The sequence below is a fragment of the Alexandromys fortis genome, unplaced genomic scaffold (assembly GCF_014885135.2).
Source record: "Alexandromys fortis isolate MF-2015 unplaced genomic scaffold, M_Fortis_MF-2015_v1.1 scaffold_312, whole genome shotgun sequence".
Lineage (NCBI taxonomy): Eukaryota > Metazoa > Chordata > Mammalia > Rodentia > Cricetidae > Alexandromys > Alexandromys fortis.
The window spans coordinates 316,238-335,488 of record NW_026068184.1 but is presented as its reverse complement, the minus strand read 5'-3'; the positions used below and the strand labels follow the sequence as shown (position 1 = coordinate 335,488).

Sequence of the window (19,251 nt, the reverse complement as noted above, 5' to 3'; positions counted from 1 at the left end):
GTGTATGCCTGCGGGCCAGAAGAGGGCACCAGACCTCATTACAGATGGTTGTGAGCCACCATGTGGTTGCTGGGAATTGAACTCAGGACCTTTGGAAGAGCAGGCAATGCTCTTAACCTCTAAGCCATCTCTCCAGCCCCCTCAACTTCCTATCTTTATGCTTGCACAGCATGTGCTTTATTGACTGAGCCACCTCTCTGGCCTAGACATACATATTATTTTTTTATATTTTATTGTGTGTGTGAGGATATGTGGCTATCATGGCATGTGTGTGGAGGTCAGTTCTCTCTTTGTGTGGGTTTGGAGGATAGAACTCAGGTCATAAGGCTTGGTGGCAAGTGCCTTTACCCACTGAACCATATTGCCCTCCCCCCCAGTTTATGTGTATGGATGTTTTGCCTTAATGTATGTCTGTACCATGTGCATACAGTATCCTCAGAAGCCAGAAGAGGGGGTCGGATCCTCTGGGATTGGAGTTATACACAGTTGTGACCTGCCCTGTTATATCTGCTTTATACAAATTGCCTACCAGTGTCCTTTGCCCTCCTAGGGTTGTTTTGTTTGTTGATATCTGAAATAGTTTCTATGTGAAGTACCTCAGCTAAATACCAATTAGGAAAGGTCAGATAATTTCTCCTACTTTAAGTGTGGTTCCAGGGGCTGAGGCTGTGCTGATGGTTAGGAGAGAGCAGAGGTCTGTGGTTGTGGCAGGAGTAAGAATAAAGGTCTCTGCCACAGCTCTTCCTGGATCCAGGCATCATTCCATGTCTGCAGACCTCCATGGTGTCTGGAGACCCACATAACTTACCCAGAATTGGTATGGGAAAGAGATGAGCATTTCTGTTTCATAGGCTGGGTAAGGATGGAACTCCCATATCCAGACCCTTCCCTTGTGGGGGTCTTGGTGTGAGCACTGTGACTGTTTTTGTTGGGCTTAACGTAAGTTGGAATCAGGCCATGGTGGCCCCTCTTAAATGTGAAGGAATTTCTCTTCTCTGCTTTCCATTTTTTTAAATATTTATTTATTTATTATGTATACAATATTCTGTCTGTGTGTATGCGTGCAGGCCAGAAGAGGGCACCAGACATCATTACAGATGGTTGTGAGCCACCATGTGGTTGCTGGGAATTGAACTCAGGACCTTTGGAAGAGCAGGCAATGCTCTTAACCACTGAGCCATCTCTCCAGCCCCTGCTTTCCATTTTTTTTAAAGCTCTATTATGTATACAGTGTTCTGTCTGTATGTATGCCTGCAGGCCAGAAGAGGGTACCAGATCTCATTACAGATGTTTGTGAGCCACCATGTGAGCCACCATTGAACTCAGGACTTCTGGAAGAACAGCCAGTGCTCCTAACCATTGAGCCATCTCTCCAGCCCTCTTTCCATTTTTACAGGAAGCCAAAGCCTTTGGGCCATAGAATTAAGAGGATTGAATCAGGGGCTGACAAGGTGACTTAGTGGGTAAAGACCCTTGCACATCAATCCTAATGACCTGAGTTCAGTCCCCAGATGGCACATGGTGGAAGGAGAGAACTGACACCCATGGGTTGTCCTCTGACTAACACATGTACAGTGACACACATGCCTACACACACTCCATATATAAACAAAAACAGTTTTTTTAAGGATTGAGCTATGTGGCCTGCTGGTCCTGATAAAGGGAGTATCTTGTCTGTATATACACACGAGATAGGGGTCACTATCAAGTGTCGTCCTCGAACATGTCCCTTCACCTTCTTTGAATAAGATCTTCCTGAACTTGGAATTTGCCAATTCAGTTAGGCTGGCTACTCAGCAAGACTCAGGGATCTTTCTGGCTTCACATCCTCAGCACTGAGATCATAGCACACTTTGCCCTCTATGAATGGATTAGCATTTTGCTGTTCTGTTTCGGGGGGGGGGGTGTTTGTTTGTTTGTTTGTTAGTGTTTTTTCCAAGACAGGCCTTACTGTGTAGCCCTGGCTAGCTTGGAACTCACAGAGCTCCTTCTGAGTGCTGGGATTAAGGTGTGTACCACCATGCCCAGTCCTGTGCCTGCCTTTGACGTGAAGACTGGGTACTTTGAGCTATCTCTACAACTCCAGGGAAAAGAATATCTTAATGGGATTTTTAAAAAGCACGTTTCCTGGGAAGTCCCAGGAGGCCTCTGTGGAAATATGCAGGCTGTGGAGAAGGCATTGGGAGCCAAGATGGAGGAATTTGGTCCTGGTTCAAGAGTTAGCTGAAGTAGCACAGGAGCAGTGGACCTGTAGAAACTGGCTCCATTAGTCTTGGGAATGTGTTGTTTCAGAATGGTGTCCCAGTGCCCAGGCTCCAGGCCCATTGCCAAGAAAGCCCTGAGGTGATTAGCATTGTTTGTTGCTTATAGTGTGTGATCAAATCTATCTTGGAAATCTGTTTGATCCTTTATCCTCTCTTCCTCTCTTTCCTGAAGAGATACAGTGGAAGCTCTCAAACCCAGCTTGCAGTCTGTGAAGATGATCTGTGCATCCAATTAGACACTGGCATCCCGGACAGATACCTTGTTTAAATGTGCTTTTGAAACTTAATATGAGATTCATTCTTCTAACTTCCTCTCTCCACATTGTGTTTTTTGATGACTGTGGAGTCTCTTTTCCCCAGGGTGTCAAGCTATCCTGTCCTCCTCCTGTTGCTGGGTGAGAGCTGTTCAGCTTAGGCTGTTAAACACAGCTCTTGATCTTCTGGGCCGCTGTGAGATGCCTTTCTGCCTGCTTAGGAGGTGCCACTGAAGTCACCCCTTTGTTGTTTGACTATAAATACCTCTGCTCAGGTAGCTCCTGTTTCATGATAACCCCTTCCTGGGAAGGCATTTCCCCTGTAGGGTGTCTTTGGCCCTTCACCTCCTCCACATCCTCTCTTGGCAGTGGTCATGGGCCAACAGCTTGCTTCCCGCTGAGATGTGCTTTAGTGGATTCCATGCTCTTTGTGGATGAGGGATCAATTAGGCTATTATTGTCTTGGGAGCTAGTCAGGCTTCCTTTCTGATCTATAGAGTGAGCAAGCGCAGAGATGCCCTCCGTTCATTCCAGGGTCAAGAAATGAAAAGCAGATTGTCAATTGTAGTTCTCTGGCTGTGAGGTTAGCCAAGTTATTTCAGCCCTTCTAGGCTTCAGTGGGATTGTCTTGTATGTGTGTCATTAGGTTGTACCTCATTGAGGTCTTTATATGTTTGCTTACCCTGCTTTTATTAGCTCAGGTTGGCTTCATACTTGTTTAGCCAGGAATGACCTTGAACTCCTGATCCTCCTCCTATCTCCCAAATTCTGAGATTACAGGTGTGCCTGGCTCCTGTGGTGCTGAGGATGGAACCCAGGGCTTTGTGCATGCTAGGCAAACAGTCAACTGAGCAACACCCTCAACTTTGCCTGTTTTTAATATCTTGGATTTGTTTGTAATTGCATATGCCCTGCCATTGAGCACATGTGATCCAGAACACCTGGTTGGATTAAAAAAAAAAAAAGCATCTAGGAAAACGAAAGACTGGGCCCAAGCAAAGGGAATCACTATCTTGCCATCTGAGTGGGATGATGAGAAGCCCCTCCCCATTCCCAGAGTTTGCCTGCTACTCCGTGGCCATGGGCAGTGCCCATATGACTTCAGGTTACAATATATTGATTTTTCTCAAAGGGGGGCAGGTGGCAATGAGATAGCTTAGCCAGTAAAGCCACTTGCCACCAAGCCTGATGACCTGACTTTGATCCCTGGGAGGAACCTACATGGTGGAAGGAGAGAACCAACTCTGGTTCTTTGACCTCATATACATGTACATACATAGTATGTGTATATCATACACATTCAACAAAGAAATAAATATTATAAAGTCATTTAAAATATTTGGCAATAGGGGCTGGAATGATAACTCGGTAGTTAAAAGCATTTGTCCTTGTAGAAGTTCTGGGTTCAATTCACAGCACCCACATGGTATCTCACAACTATCTGTAATGCCAGTTCAAAGGAATCTAACACCCTCTTCTGGTGTCTGTCTGTACAGTGTGCAGACATATTGCAGAAAAAACATTCACATATAAAATAAATCCTTTTTTTAAAAAAAAATGGCTGTACTGAAGATAGAACTCAGGGCCTCCCATATGCTAAGCAAGTGCTTTACCACTGAGCTACACGATATCCCCGAGTTTGACTTCTTTGTGTATGTGGGTGTTGGGTATTTTGCTGTTGTTTTGAAAAAAGGTCCTGTGTAGTCCTAGGTTGACCTTAAACTTACTGTATAGCTGAGGATGCCCCCGAGTTTCTGGGAGCTCCAATTGCGCTTCTGATACTTCTGTCTCTACCTCCTGAGTGCTAGCATTACAGGAGTACACCACTGACCAGTTTATGTGGTGCTGGGGTTGGAGCCTGCATGCTAGACCAGTATTCTACCTACTAAGCACATCCAAGCTCTGATTTTGTTGTTGTTTGTTTATCTTTTGAGACGGGGTTCTCTGTGTAGTCCTGCCTATGCTGGAACGCTGTAGACCAGGTTGTCCTTGAATTCAGAGATCCTCCTGCCTCTACCTTCTGGGTGCATCCCCAGCTCCAACCCCTGATTTTGATCTTTGTTGCTTTCCTTAACCACAGAGCTGCCATGGACTCAGGAAGAAGATGAGGTGAACTGGAAGTGAGCCTAAGGGTTTCAGACCAGATAGATAGATGATAGATAGATAGATGATAGATAGATAGATGATAGATAGATAGATAGATAGATAGATAGATAGATAGATAGATAGATAGATAGATAGATAGATAGATGTGGCAGAAAGCTGGGAGCAGAAGGGTGCTCAGTACAGCAGGTGGCTGTGCGTGCACAGAGTAGGAGGGAGGTATCAGCCCTGCTGCGGTGACAGCACTCAATAGTTGTGGTCAGTGTTGCAGCCTGAACAGGAGATGCTGGTGTCCTAACACTGGCACTCATCTCTTTGGGGAACTCCTGTGACTATGTGAATGGAAGAAGTTCCATGTAGGCTTCCAGCCACTCCTGCTAGCCCCTGCCTCTGAACTCCTGGTATTCCTCTAGCTTCAGACACAAACAGGATAGCCTCTTGATATCTCTGAGCTGTCAACCTCTCTCCCGCCCTCCCTGCTCCTTTCTGCTCCTCTATGCTCCTATACAGCTGCCTTTTCTTTCTCTGATATATCTCCCTCTGCAATGAGAAGGATTGCAGTATAGAAAGTGTAGACATGGCACTGTAAAGAAACTTTCCCCTATTGTTAGGGGGAAGATTTTTATTGTACATAAGAGAAAGAAAATATCCAGAGGCAGCTGGAATCCAGAGCAGAGAGAAAAAGAAGTAGACTAGACATGGCCAAGGCTATCTGAAAGAAGAGAGACTATGGGGGGGGGGGACCTTGCCATTATAAAAAGAACAAAAGGGTATCTGGGAGGAGGGAAGCCTGGGGAGGCTAGCATGGACTTTGAAATGTATAACAAGTACGTGTGAGTAGGGACTAAGGGAACCTGGAGGCCAGCATGGACTTTGATGTGCAACTACAGGTATATGTCAGTAAAGCCATATGTCACTTCTGTCAGAGGGAAGGGAAATGGCTCCTTTTGGCAGACCCAGAGGAGTGCTTGGCAGTCCATCTTGGACTGCCTGAGATCTAACATCCCAGGCTTTTGTTGATAAGGAGCAATATAATGTAATCTGACTGCTTCAACGCTGGGAAGGTTGTCATGGACCCAGAAAGGCTGGAATGCAAGTTAAAAGTAGGGATGGGGAGGAGTGGAAATTTTGTCAGAAGCATCTGGTTCTCCAAAGAAGCCTGAAGAGACAGGTTGCAGTCATTGGGCAGACTGGCTCAGCTTTCAGCAAGTCCAGGGCTGGCCTGTGGCTGTCAAAGTGCAGGCTATTTTGGAGCAGTTTATAAGGGCTGTAGTTGATTCCTGGATGGTGTCTATCAGCAGAGTGGAAATCTCCTGGGAAAATGTTGACCAAGATTTCTGTCCTGCCCAGTCCCACAGCCGTTTAGCCTCCAAAGAGTCACACAGAGGTCTACATTAATTATAAACTGGTTGGCCTATTAGCTCAGGCTCCTTATAACTTATATTAGCCCATAATTCTTGTCTGTATTAGCCATGTGGCTGGGTATCTTTCATCAGCGAGGCATTCTCATCTTGCTTCCTCGGTGACTGGGTGATGACTGCAGACTGTGTCTTTCCTGTTCTCATCACCCCGCCTCTACTTCCTGCCTGGCTACTGGCCAATAAACGTTTTGTTAAAAGTAATACAAGTGATAGGATAAAAGACCATTGTCCCACAGCAGGACAAGGTAAAATTACGGAGCCTAGGGGAAATCTTTATTGTGGGTGTACACTTGGAACTTGAACTGGTGCTTGGTAGCAGAAAGGAGTCCCAAAGCCAAGGGGAAGGAAGGAGCCCACCCTCAGGATAGGCAGTGTATGTGTGTGTGTGGGGGTGCTCGACTGACAGGAGTGCTTGTGTGACCTGTAACAGATAGATCCAAGTCTCAACTCACTGAAGCTTACATGAATTTTTTAAATTTACAGTGATGAAAGTTTTAGCACAATCTATTGTTTTAGCACAACCTCTGTCTGTAGTGTGCCCGGAAAACCTCATTGTAGAAATCACAGTTAACAAGTGTCTGTAGACATCTGGAATAGGCCCATACCTTTGAGCCATAGCAAACATAAAGCAACAAAAATAAAGCCTAAAAGGTTATCTGTAATAAGACAGAAATGCCATGGCAGGAAAGATAACCAAGGGGAAGTAGGGACCCTAAAGTTGGTTTTCAGATAAAAGCATGAACACTTTCCTCTGTCCAGAGGCCTGAATATAAATAGATTGGACAGAGATGTTTTCAGAACAGTGAGAAGCATTCAAGTCTTATTCAGAAAACTACCAAAGGAAATTTTAAAAATTTGAGCCTGTGACTATGGCAGTAGTAGCCATTGCTTTACCATGGTTAGATTAACATCTCACCAGAACTCTTTTGATGAATGTGTTAAACTTTGAACTTTGAAATCTTAACACTATGTATCATCATTAAGTTTTATTTTTTAAACGTCTTTAGTAAGTTCTTTTAAATAAAGAAATGGTTAAAATCAAATTTTGTTAGTAACAGCAGTATGGTAGTTTGTGTTTGTCTTTCAGTGAAACCTGTCTGTGAGTTTGCCTTTAAATTTAAAGCAAGGTATGAAAGGTTTTTACATATGAAATGAATTGACCCAGCAGCCTAAGGTCAGCACCAACAGGTGCTTAGCTGTATAAAACTAAAGCCAGAGCAGTGCCATATCAGAGATGTGAGGATAAATTTGAGTAGGTTCTGTATCAATTAAAATGATACTTCCCTGGGCAGCCATCCTAGGATCCTCCATGGTGATCTCAGCGACTTTGTTGTGTGCAGAGGTCATTAGTCTTCATCTGTCACAAGGCAGTGTTAAATATCTGGCTGCCACACAGCGTAGCTTCAGCCTTGGACTGTCAGATCCAGAAGATCTGAGAAAGTTTTCTGTGGAGGAGGAACTTTGGGGAACTGGCCTACCTTTCAGAGGCAGAGTGGGCAGTAAACCCAACAATATCTACAGTTTAGGCAGGATTCTGCCAGTGGGTGAGGCATGGGGCAGTTCCTTACCCAGTGGTCAGCATTATTACACTCAAAGCCAGTTCATTGCTGCTCATCTTCTTCAGAGAAAGCCTCAGCTGCTACTACCAGAAGTTGATACTTCAATCAATCAGAGGAAAGCTCTTTCAGTAAGCATTTTAGGTATTTTGGGTTTTGGCTTTGTTTGGGTTTGTTTTGTTTTGTTTTTTTCGAGACAGGGTTTGTTTGGGTTTTTTGTTTGGTTTGGTTTTGCAAGACAGGTTTTCTCTGTATAGCCCTAGCTGTCCTGGAACTAACTCTGTAGAACTCAGAGATCCACCTGCTTCTGCCTCCTGAGTGGCTTTGATTAAAGGCGTGTACCACCACTGCCTAAGTGTACCTGATTTTAAACATACTTTACTTTTTTTTTTTGGTTACTTGCTTTAGGCCTAACCTTGACACCATATACAAAAGGCTAAAGCGTGTGCCTGTAAATGAATTACATTTGTACTTAGTATGACTATGAGCGTAGTTATGAGCACATTAAAAATATTATCATTTATAAGTTGACTGACCGTTAACTTTCATTCCTTAATTATCTGTGACAGTTTACAAGAAGTAGCTTTTATAAGAATAGGATTTTACAGTTTTATCCCTGTTAAGTTTAAACCTTAAAAATTTGAATTTAGGATTTATTTGAAGATGTTTTAACATCAAAATAAAACTTTAAGTCCTAAATACACCCCATAGAGAGTCTGGGAACCTTAATTTTTGGATCCCTTCATAGTGTACCTTTACAGAATCTTACAGTTTCTTGTATAACTCAGCTTATCTGAATAGCTAAAACTTAACAAAGTTAGCAAAGACAGAAGAGGCTAGACATGCATCTTCACATTAGTTTCTGCTAGCCTGAAGAGACCTTTACACTGTAGGAATTTACAAACCTTAATCATCAAGAAAACGTTGTTAGTAAGCCCTAGGTTTTATAAACAAGAATTGGATTCAACTTACTTCCAAGTTACAGTATTCTGTTGCAAATCTATCAACTCTTTTTATTACATGATTTTTGTTATTGGAAACAGTTTTCTGTGTAACCCTGGCTGTCTTGGAACTCACTCTATAGACCAGGCTGAACTCAAACTCACGGAGATTCACCTGCCTCTGCCTCCCGAGTGCTGGAATTAAAGCTGTGCCTCCACACCCAGCTTGTTCCAAGATTTTTACATCCCAACCACAGTTTCCCTCCCTCTTCTCCTCCCATTCTCTCTCCCTTCTACCCATTATTGTAAGTTTTAAGCTAACTTTTTGTTACAGATTTTACAGATTTTTTTAACCACACCCAATAAGTTTACAAATTTTGAGACTGAGAATTTATTTAAACCATGGTCTTATGGGATTTTATATTTTGAGAGCAGAACGCAAAAATAGCATAGAGACAAAGATTTAGGGGATCATTTACTTGTGCAGTGGAAGAGGTTGTTACAATCTTTGATAGTTTGAAAATTGAGTATGCCGTTTTCTGGTCAAGCCATTTGCAGTAAGACGGCGAAGGTTTAATGAAATCCCTGAGTCTGAGGAAGAAAAGAGATTAGAGAAGACAGGTGAGGGGTCTAATTCTGAATGGGAAGGGCTGGTAGTTAGAGACAGGTGAGAGCTGAGAAAGAGAGCAAGCAGAAAAGAAGTCACCCTTGAGAAGCAGAACAAAGAGGAGATGAGAGGCTTAGGGGTCCACCAGAGGGAGTGTTCAGTAGAGGGGAGGGGTAAGTGTCTTAGCAGATAGGTGCCCTGAGTCACAGCAGAAGCCTACAGCAGACATAGAGCCTTTCCATGGGATGGGCGCCCAGGAGGGCATGACAGACTCCAGGAGCCAGAGCAATGGAGAGACTCTTATGAGTGGGTGAGGAGAGATGAATGGTTAGATAGGGGAAGAAAGCACTTGAAGAGGCGGACTCTAGAATTTGAAGTCAAATATGGTGGGTGGCAGAAGCCAGCAGAAACAAATGGTCTGTTTTAGAAGAGTCAAATCAGCAGCTTGATTCCATTAAGAGAGGGCAGACCCCTTGGGAAGGGTCCATTGTGCACTTCCCATGCTTTAGCGCCAGACACACGTGAGGGAGCACAGTAAGAGCTGTTTACATGGCTGCCCGTTGTTAAGGGGAAAGTTTTATTGTGCATAAGAGAAAAAGAAAATATCCAGAGGCGCCTGGAGGACTGTCTGTCTGTTTTTTGTTTTTGTTTTGTTTTTGTTTTTGTTTTGTTTTGTTGGTTTTTCGAGACAGAGTTTTTTCTGTCCTGGAGCTAGCTCTTGTAGACCGGACTGGTCTTGAACTCACAAAGATCCACTTGCCTCTGCCTCCCGAGTGCTGGGATTAAAGGCGTATACCTGGCTCTGGAGGACTGTTTTACATGTCTTCATCTACTGGGAACTCCCCAGCCTAATATAGTAGTAGCCAGACTGCCTGGCGTGGAGAGATAATGCAGGATGCTTGAGCTGGCACTGCTGGGACCTTAACCTGGTGGCAAAGCACAGTCCAATGCCCCTCCCAGAGATGTTGACCCAGAGATCTAACAGCTTTGGGATCGTTGTTTCTGACCCCAGCGTAGGTCACCTTATGATTACAGCTATGGGTCCCAGCATTCGTTATCTTCCTCAAGATATAACCATGAGAACATCAAGGTGGTAGCTAGCAACACAATTAGATGATGTGACCCTTGTTTTGAAATGTGTGGTAGCTGGGCCCTAAGCTTCTGCTGTTGGGGGAAGTGTTGTAGGACAGTGCTATGAGAGGGACTAGGAAGTACTTGCTTGTGAGGTTGAACTGTTCCACCCAACTGAAAGGAAGAGACTGAGATCTTGGCTCCCCTTGCTGAGTCATAGCACCAAGGGAAGAGAGAGGGCTGACCCAGAGGGTCAGCAAGGTTTCAGGAACTTCAACAGCAAATGAGGTGCAGAAGTGACACCAGAGAACCCAAGACCATGCTGAGGAAGCAAGTAGAGGAGACCTGGCAAGGTAGGAGAGTCAGCTTCAGGACCATCTGGTCAGGGACACAGCTGCCCAGAGAGGCCAGAGCACAGCATCAGTGATGGGTTCCATCTCCTTCAGTGGGGAAGGTCTGGATCTCCACCGTGTGTGTGCGTGCATGTGCACACCTGCATGCATCCACACATGCATCCATCCATATTTGTCAGTCAGAGATTGAGATGCAGTATTTTTCTCAGTGACCCTTCACCTTATTTTTTGAGACATTGTTTCTCAAGCTGGAGCCCACTGGCTGACTAAACTGGCTGACTTTGAGCCCCAGGGATCTGCCTATTTCTGGACTCCAGTACTGAGGTTACAGATGTCTCTCACCATGCCTAAATTTTTTTATTGATATTTATTGAGCTCTACATTTTTCTCTGCTCCCCTCCCTGCCTCTCCCCTCCTCCTTCAACCCTCCCTCCCCCAAGGTCCCCATGCTCCCAATTTACTCAGGAGATTTTGTCTTTCTCTACTTTCTACTTCCCATGTAGATTAGATCCATGCCTAAATTTTTATGTGGTTGCTTGGGAGTCAAACTAAGATGTCAAAAGCTTAATGGCAGATGCTTTCCCACCTAGCCACCCCACACCCTGTATCTCCACAAGGGCTTTGGAGTGGGAGCCATTGATTCATCGTTTGTTTTTTGAAACAGTGTCTTGCCATATAGTCCAGGTTGGCCATAAACTTGAGATCCTCCTGCCTTAGCCTGCATCCAGCATCACTCACATTCTCAAAAGACTGTGACCCCTAATAGTTCCAGAGGCTTCTCACTAGTGATGCTCACATCTGCCTGGCTGAGGACTGAGTGACTGTTACAGAACCACAGGGAAGTCCTGGAGGCCCTGCCTCCGTGGGAACTAAATGCCACTTCCCAGCCCTGATCCCCAGCTCTTTGTCCTCAGATTCCATGTGCTGAAAACATCCTGGATCTGCAACCTACAGCTGGAGGTGACAGGATTACATGGCTTCTCCATCCTGTCTCTGTTACATGTTCACACTCTTCTTTGATTACTGCTCATTGTGTTGGGTGACAACTGTGGACACCGATGGTATCACCCCTGAGCTTCTATTTCATGCTAGCCTGTGTGCCTTTTCCTGAGGCCGTGGGAAACAGCCTACTTCGTATTCATAGCTTCAGCTGGAGTCTGCCCTTGGACCAGGCTGTGTCACTCCCATTGTCTTTATGGGTCTCTGGTGTCACTGTCCTTGGTTTTTTCTCTCACATTCACCTCTGTGCTGTGCACACTGAGTTTTCACAGTGAAACAGGAGAGCAGTTCTCTTCTGACTCCTTCTCAGGCTAAGATGTTCATTTTTATTTGTTCCAATTTGTAAATTCAACTCATTGAGCCACACAAAAGGCCTGATGTCTACAGGGACCTTGCCACCTCCGTGCTCAGAGCACACTGAATCTCTGGCATCTGACACAGAGCAGTTTCCCTCCTCTCGGTGATCACCAGACCTTTCTCCATGCCTTCTACCCAAAGGTAAAGGGCTGGCATGGCTACACAGTGCACCCACGAGAGTCTGACAGCGACTGGCTGCCTGTTGCACTCATTTTTTGGTTTCCTGGAAAACAGTCCATGCTTAATATTTTAAACCAACTATCTAAAAAGGGACAGTAAGTCTCCCCAGACCCTAAGACTGCTCTGCAGAGGCAACTAGCACTGATATTCCCTGTGTCTTTTGTTGAAACTTTTGTCGAAAAAAATTTTTAATAGCCTCTCTTTTTTTAATTCCATGTACATTGGTGATTTGCCTGCATATATGTCTGTGTGAGGGTGTCAGATCCTTGAAACTGGGGTACAGACAATTGTGAGCTGCCATGTGGGTGCTGGGATTTGAACCCAGGTCCTCTGGAAGAGGAGTCTTAACCACTGAGCCATCTCTCTAGGCCCCTTGTTTAAAATTTTTAAATATGCCAGGCAGTGGCGGTGTACACCTTTAATCCCAGCACTTGGGAGGCAGAGTCAGAGGGAGTTTGAGTCCAGTCTGGTCTACAGAGTGAGTTCTAAGACAGGCACCAAAGCTACACAGAGAAACCCTGTCTTGAAAAACAAAAAATAATTTTTTTAAATGTTATGTATGAGCCGGGCGGTGGTGGCGCACTCCTTTAATCCCAGCACTTGGGAGGCAGAGGCAGGAGGATCTCTGTGAGTTCGAGACCAGCCTGGTCTACAAGAGCTAGTTCCAGGACAGGCTCCAAAACCACAGAGAAACCCTGTCTCAAAAAACCCAAAAAAAATGTTATGTATGTATTTATTTGTAGGTAGTTTTCTTTCCCACCAAGTTCCCAAATAACCAACAGGGAGACTTAATTTAGATATTCAGCCAATAGCTCAGGCTTATTACTAACTAGCTCTTACAATTTAAATTAACCCATTTCTATTAATCTATGTATTACTATCCTCCCTATGTCCCCTGGTGACTCCTAGACTCCTCCCTTCTCCCCAGTGTCCTTAGTGTGGTTTTCCTTCCTAACCTTATCTCGTCCAGCTATTTTCAAGTCAGCTTCCTTGTTAACCCAATCACAGCAACATGTATTCACACAGTGTAAAGGAATGTTCTACATTTATTTTTTCCACAGATAGAGTTATATATCACATACTAGAATATTTGTAAAATGTGTTTTGGGTATTTCTAAGTCAATACATGAAGAACTACCTCATATTTTATGCTTTGAGTATTATAATATTCTTTTGTGGGGTTTTAAATATTTAATTATTGTTGAAAAAGGAAAACAACAAAAAAGATATATATATATATGTCTCTGTGTGGGTGTGTGCACATGAGTAAGCAGAAGGTATGGGGAGCTAGAGTCCTTCTCCATCTTTCTCTGCCCATTAGCTTCAAGGCATAGTCTTTCCCTGTGCCCAGGGCTCTCGTTTTTGTCAGTGAACCTGGAAACTAGCAAGCCCTAGGGACTCTCCTATTCCACCCCACTCAGAGCTGGGGTCCTAGATATGCACAGGTCACCCAGCTTGTTACATGGGTACTATGTAGGAATGGTTTTCAGGGGGGTTTTGTTTTATTTTGTTTTCCAGACTCCATTTTCCCAAGGATACATTGAGTTGCATTGCTTGGGTGTGATGTCTCCCCAGGTTGGATGGTGGTTGGAGGCTGAAGGTGTTGGTAGTTTTTGCTGGCTCTTGCTCATCCATCATGTTAATACACAAGCTGAAAGATGGTTCCTTTCTGTCTTCTGGTACCAGCTCCTCTGCCTTTACCAGTCGTGCTGGGATCGAGAGGGCCTGGAGAAGAAAGCACAGATGCAGGGCCTCAGCTCTGATTAATAGGGAGAACAGAGCCCAGCCATTGGTTGGGCCCTTGAGGGAGTTTACATAAAATCATTGGTTTTGGTTAAGCTTTTTTTTCCCGAGACAGGGTTTCTCTATAGCTTTGGAGCCTGTCCTGGAACTAGCTCTTGTAGACCAGGCTGGTCTCGAACTCACAGAGATCCACCTGCCTCTGCCTCCTAAGTGCTGGGGGATTAAAGGCGTGCGCCACCACCGCCCGGCTATTTATTATGTTTTTCTGCAGGCGTTAGGGAAGCTGGGAGGAACAATATGTAAAAATTTTAAGTTGGTTTAGCAAATTAATCCTGAGCAGTTGATCCCTTATTTTTCCTTGTTTATGTATTTGATTTTTGAGTAATAAATGGGGCACTAATTATGAGAGACATGAATTTCTCAAAGTTGGCAAAAGGAGCTAAAAGTTTTAGATATGTAAGCAGGACCACTGTCGATTTCCATCCATTTTTGGACTATCCATTACAGAGAAAGCAGTGTCTGCAAACAGCTGAAGCAGACGTGTGTGTCTGAGCCATAGAAGAGATAAAGTCTGAAGAGGCACAAAACAGGAACAGATGTAAAACAATCAAAGGAATATATGTGGGTTAGATCCATTTGCCAGAGGTCATCAGAATGAAGACCACAGGAGTTGACAGTGGTTGAGCTTGTATCTGTGCTAATTGGAATTGTTTGATAGAACTCTGACTTCTTGATAAAAGGAGTGAGAAGCAGCAGCTGCTGAAAGAGACACGACTCCCACCATGTCTGATGTATGCCTTACATATAGGATGTGTACTGACTGGGGAAAAGATACATGGGAAGTATTTGGGTTTTGATTTTTTTTTAATCTGTACTGGAACCCATACTCTTGTCATCATGATTGCACAGCGTGGAATGGCACTAATCCCTGAGCCATCTCTCCTGCTTTCCCACTTGACTTCCTAGTCAAGAGAGTCTGTCCCATGGCTGTCTTCTGCAGTGTTTACCCTGCAACCTTTGCCACTTGTTTATTAGTTTGTGTTCTGTTGCTGTGATAAAAGCCATGCTCAAGGCAGCTTACAGAAGGAAGGGTTTATTTGGGCTTACATCTCCTGAGGGGTAAGAGTCCTTCACCATCGCAGCGGGGAATGTGCTAGCCAGCGAGTGGTGACAGGAACAGCTGAGAGCTCACCTCTGGAACTGCAAGCAAGAAACAGAGAGAGTGAGCTGGAATGGCACACAGCTTTGAAACCTCAAGGCTCACCCCCAGTAGCATACTTTCTCCAGCAACACCACACCTCCTAAGCTTGCCAAATAGTGCTGCCAACTAGGGACCAAATATTCCATTCTCTGAGCCTAGTGGGGACATTCTCATTCAAACCATCACAGTTTCATTTTTGAAACAGTGTTTGATTAGTTAGCCCAGACTAGCTTAGAGCTCAGAGATTCACCCGTCTCTGTCTCCCAAATCTTAGATTTAAAGGTATGTGCCACCGTACCTCACATCTACCTTATTATTTTGGAGACAAGTCACTGACCCTAGAGTTGCCAGTTTGGGTAGGCTGACCAGTGAGCCTCAGGGAACCCACCACCCGTCTCCACCTCCCAGCTCTGGGATTACAGATGTGTATGTACCACTGCACTGTAGTAGTTGGGTTTTTTGTTTTTGTTTTGTCTAAGGATCAAACACAGGGCCTTATGTTTGTGGGGCAAGCACTATCCACTAATCCATCTCTCTCTGCTTTAGCCACCTGAGAGTTGTCAGCCAACTGTGTTATGCCAGCAACTCTGAAGGATGCACTGAGCATTTGCATGCTGATCTGAGATCACTTCCACCATTGGCCATGGTGCTGGCTTTGAGTTTAGACATTCTTTTTCAATATCAGTTTAAATAATTTATTTTCCTAAGGACATTTATCAAAAGGATTACCAAATGCCTTCTAGTACAAATACCCATTTCTCCCCTCCTCCCCACTTGACTGATTATGGTTTATGTAGTTGATTCTTGTGTGGCAGGAATAAATGTGTGGTCCCTCTGAAGCTGGCAGCAGCCTGCCTGAGTACAGTCCTGCTTTCCCTGAGCAACTGCTTGATGGGACACTTGTTAATGAAAGGCTTCAGATTCAACTGAGGCCCCAGTGTGCAGCAGCTCGCATGTGTGTCTGTCCACCAGCTCCGTTCTCTCCACACTGTGTAGAGGAAGATAGTGAACACAAAGAGGTTGTCCCGTACCTCTAGTGTGGATGTTGACATCATCAGGTGCCCAGACCATGCCAGTGGGTTGCAGTATCCACTGAGAAACAGCTCCCATGGGTGGCTTAAGGGGTATCATCCCATCTTGGGATGGTTTAAAGATTAAGTGCTCTTTGGAAAAATAGTTGGGGCCTGGAAAAGTGGCTCCGCTGTTAAGAACACTGGCTGCTCTTCCAAAGGACCTGGTTTCAGTTCCCAGCACCCATATGGCAGCTTACAACTGTAACTCCAATTCCAGAGATTCTGCAGGCACTGCATGCATGTGAAACACCTTATACCTAAAATAAAAATAATTAAAAAAAAAAAGAAAGGAAGAAAAACTGAACCTCTGAGAGCCTCATCTGGAAAATGAAGCTTGGTCCTTTTTTGACCTGACAGTGTGAGGTTGAGGCCTCTATATTTTGTTGTTGTTGTTGGTTTTTGGTTTTTGGTTGTTTTTTTTTTTTTTGAGCAACTATGTTAATTGCTTCTGGTTTCCTGAAGCCATAAAGGAGTCCATACTTAACAACATTGGCTTCTGTACCCACTAGGGAACTAGGCCTGTTTCCTGGACCAGACTCACTAACTTCCTCTGTCCTTGTGTGTGACACCACACTCTGGTGTCCTGTGGTAGCTGCTTTCTACTGGGACCACAGGTCCTGACATGTGCCTCATACTCTGTTCCGTTCCTAGGTTTGTCAGCCACTGCAAGAACAGGGCCAGTGGACTCCTCCATCATACTGCAGCCAGAATGGACGCAGCTCCCTAGTGCACACTGCTCCAGCCGCCCCCTGGAAGACAGCAGCACCCCTGCCAGCCCTGCCAGACTGTCTGTCCAGGTTCATACATAGTAACACAGACTGCTCTGTAGTGTGTGTCTCCTTTCCAGCTGCTGATGTCAGGGGGTCAGTACAGATAGAAATGGCTTTGTGTATTCTGTTGGGGTTATTTTGAAGAAAATTATGTTACAATTGTTTTTTCTTGTAAATAAAACACATTGTTGTCCTAGCAGTATGAAGTGCAGATTCATTGTGTGAATTGCACTCAACTCCTAAGTCTGTGATGAGGCAAAGGGAAGCCATTTGCAGGAAGTAGTGAGAAGGAATTAGATCTGTTGACTAGAGCCACAGGTTCTCCAGTCACCTTACGGAGGAGCTCCTGGTACCTCTCTGTGGGGAGTGTGGGCGGACAAGTTCATTGGAAACTGGAAGCCAGTTTTAGTCTTCTGCTGGACCCCTAGAGTCTTCCCCCATGTCCTGTGCTTCCTCCTGGGGTGAAACGTAGGTGCCCCTCCCTCTCAGAGGCCTTGCTGCCACTGCCCTTCCTTTCCCAGCAGCTTAGACTGCACTCACTCTTAACCTGAGTGACCGGCCTCCACTTTGCAGCTTGGAAGCAAACTTTGGTGCCTCTACTCAGCTAGATTTCTGTGACCTGCCACCTAGCTAGGTCTCCCTGGGTTCTCAGGAAGAGCCTCCCTTTCGTCCTCTCCTAACCTCCTACCACTGAAAAGCCACCCAAGGGCATTCCTGTCCTGAAGACACTTCAAGGGAAGGACCTGTGGAGGCCACATACCCGCTGGAGGGCTAGTGTCCCCCCTGATGCAAACAAAGGCCCTGGCTATGCCCCCCATCTGCCAGCAGCTCATTCTCTAGAACCAGGCTGGCCTCTGCCTGGAGAAGACAGTACATGCTGAGAACTGGGACAAGAGAACTTCTCAGCAGTTCATTCCTAGATATTCCTGATGCTGCCATCAGGACAGCCTCAGGACAGAGCTACAAGAGGCCCTGAGAACCTGGCCAACACCCCCAAACCTCTGTCTTCCTATCCTGATTGGCAATTTGCCTGCATTTACAATCACCTAGGAGCCTACATGCACACACAAAATAAATGTTTAAAAATGGGGGATGCAGCTATGGCAGTACACACCTTTAATCCTAGTGCTTCAAAAGCAGAGGCAGGCAGGTCTCTGGGTTTGAGGCCAGCCTGGTCTACATAGCGAGTTCCAGGCCAGCCAGGGTTATACCATGAGACCCTGTTTCCAAAGGAGTTGGGGCCGGAGCAATGGCTCAGTTAAGAGGGAGTACTGCTCTTGCAGAGGACCCCAAGTTCCCTTCCCATCACCCATGTCAAGTACCTCACAGCCACCTGTGACTCCATCTAGCTCCCAGGGATCCACCACCCTCTGAGGCATCTGCAGGCACCTTGCACTCACATACACACAGAGACACATAAAGTAAGGTTTAAAAATAGTAAGAACACACACTCTGCAGCCCAGCATTGCCGTTTCTAGGGTTCCCTAAAACAGTGACACGGACTAACAGGGTGTTCATGCTATATCGTTGTTACTGTTGGAATGTGTCTTTTTGGTGAAAAGGCCTCTGTGTTGAGGTCTTGGTCCCCAGCTTACGCACCGCTGAGAGGGACTTGATCATGAGGGCACCGATTCATCCATGCTAACACACTGAGGCCCTCAGATAGTGAGCTGCAGGAGGTGGGGCCTGGAAGAGGTCGCTGCAGGAATATCTTGCCCTGCCCCTTCCTCTTCTCTCTGGTCACCAGTGATAGCAGCTTTGTTGCATCCTGCCATCCAGCTGCCATGACATTTTGCCTCCCCCAGGCCCACCTGACCATGCAGAGACCTCTGGGATCTGAGCAGATGTCACCCTTTCGTCTTTGTGTTTCTGTCGGGCATTTTGTCACAGTGATGAAAGGCCAGCTCAGCCATGACTGATGAGCGATAAAACAGAAAAGAACTGAAGTCCTTCAGAGGAACTGGGAAAAGAAATCACAGCAGGGCCACCCCCGAGAGCATTTTGCCGCTGTTAAAGAAGCGTGTGTAGCACCTGCTATAGGTGACCTTGTGACTTTCTTCCTGAATTCAGCAGGGTGGTCCACAGCAGATGCCCCCAGAGAAGCGCTTCAATAAGCCCTGCGAGGCCTCCTGTGTCATGCTACCCTGACATGAGCTACCCCTCTGATGTCTGAATAGCCGAGCATCAAGGCTGTCCAGCACAATCAAGGTAGTTTTGTTACAATTCATGAACTAATAGTGTTTTCTCTCTTTTATTTCCTCGTTTTTGTTGGCTATTTATTATTTGAGACAGGATCTTGCTATGCAATAGGCCTTGAACTCCTGGATTCTAGGCAGGGGCTCTACCACTGAGCCACAC

The 19,251-nt window shown here is 45.4% G+C and overlaps 1 protein-coding gene across 1 annotated transcript in view; it reads left to right on the top strand.

Annotated features, from left to right (window-relative positions):
• Window positions 1-16,954, top strand: part of Fkbp6 (FKBP prolyl isomerase family member 6 (inactive)) — a 43,754-nt gene extending 26,800 nt beyond the window's left edge. The window contains exon 9 of the mRNA XM_050129310.1: window positions 16,775-16,954. The gene's annotated coding sequence lies outside the window, so the exon portion shown is untranslated. The remainder of the gene's footprint in view (window positions 1-16,774) is intronic.
• The last annotated feature ends 2,297 nt before the right edge of the window (window positions 16,955-19,251 follow it).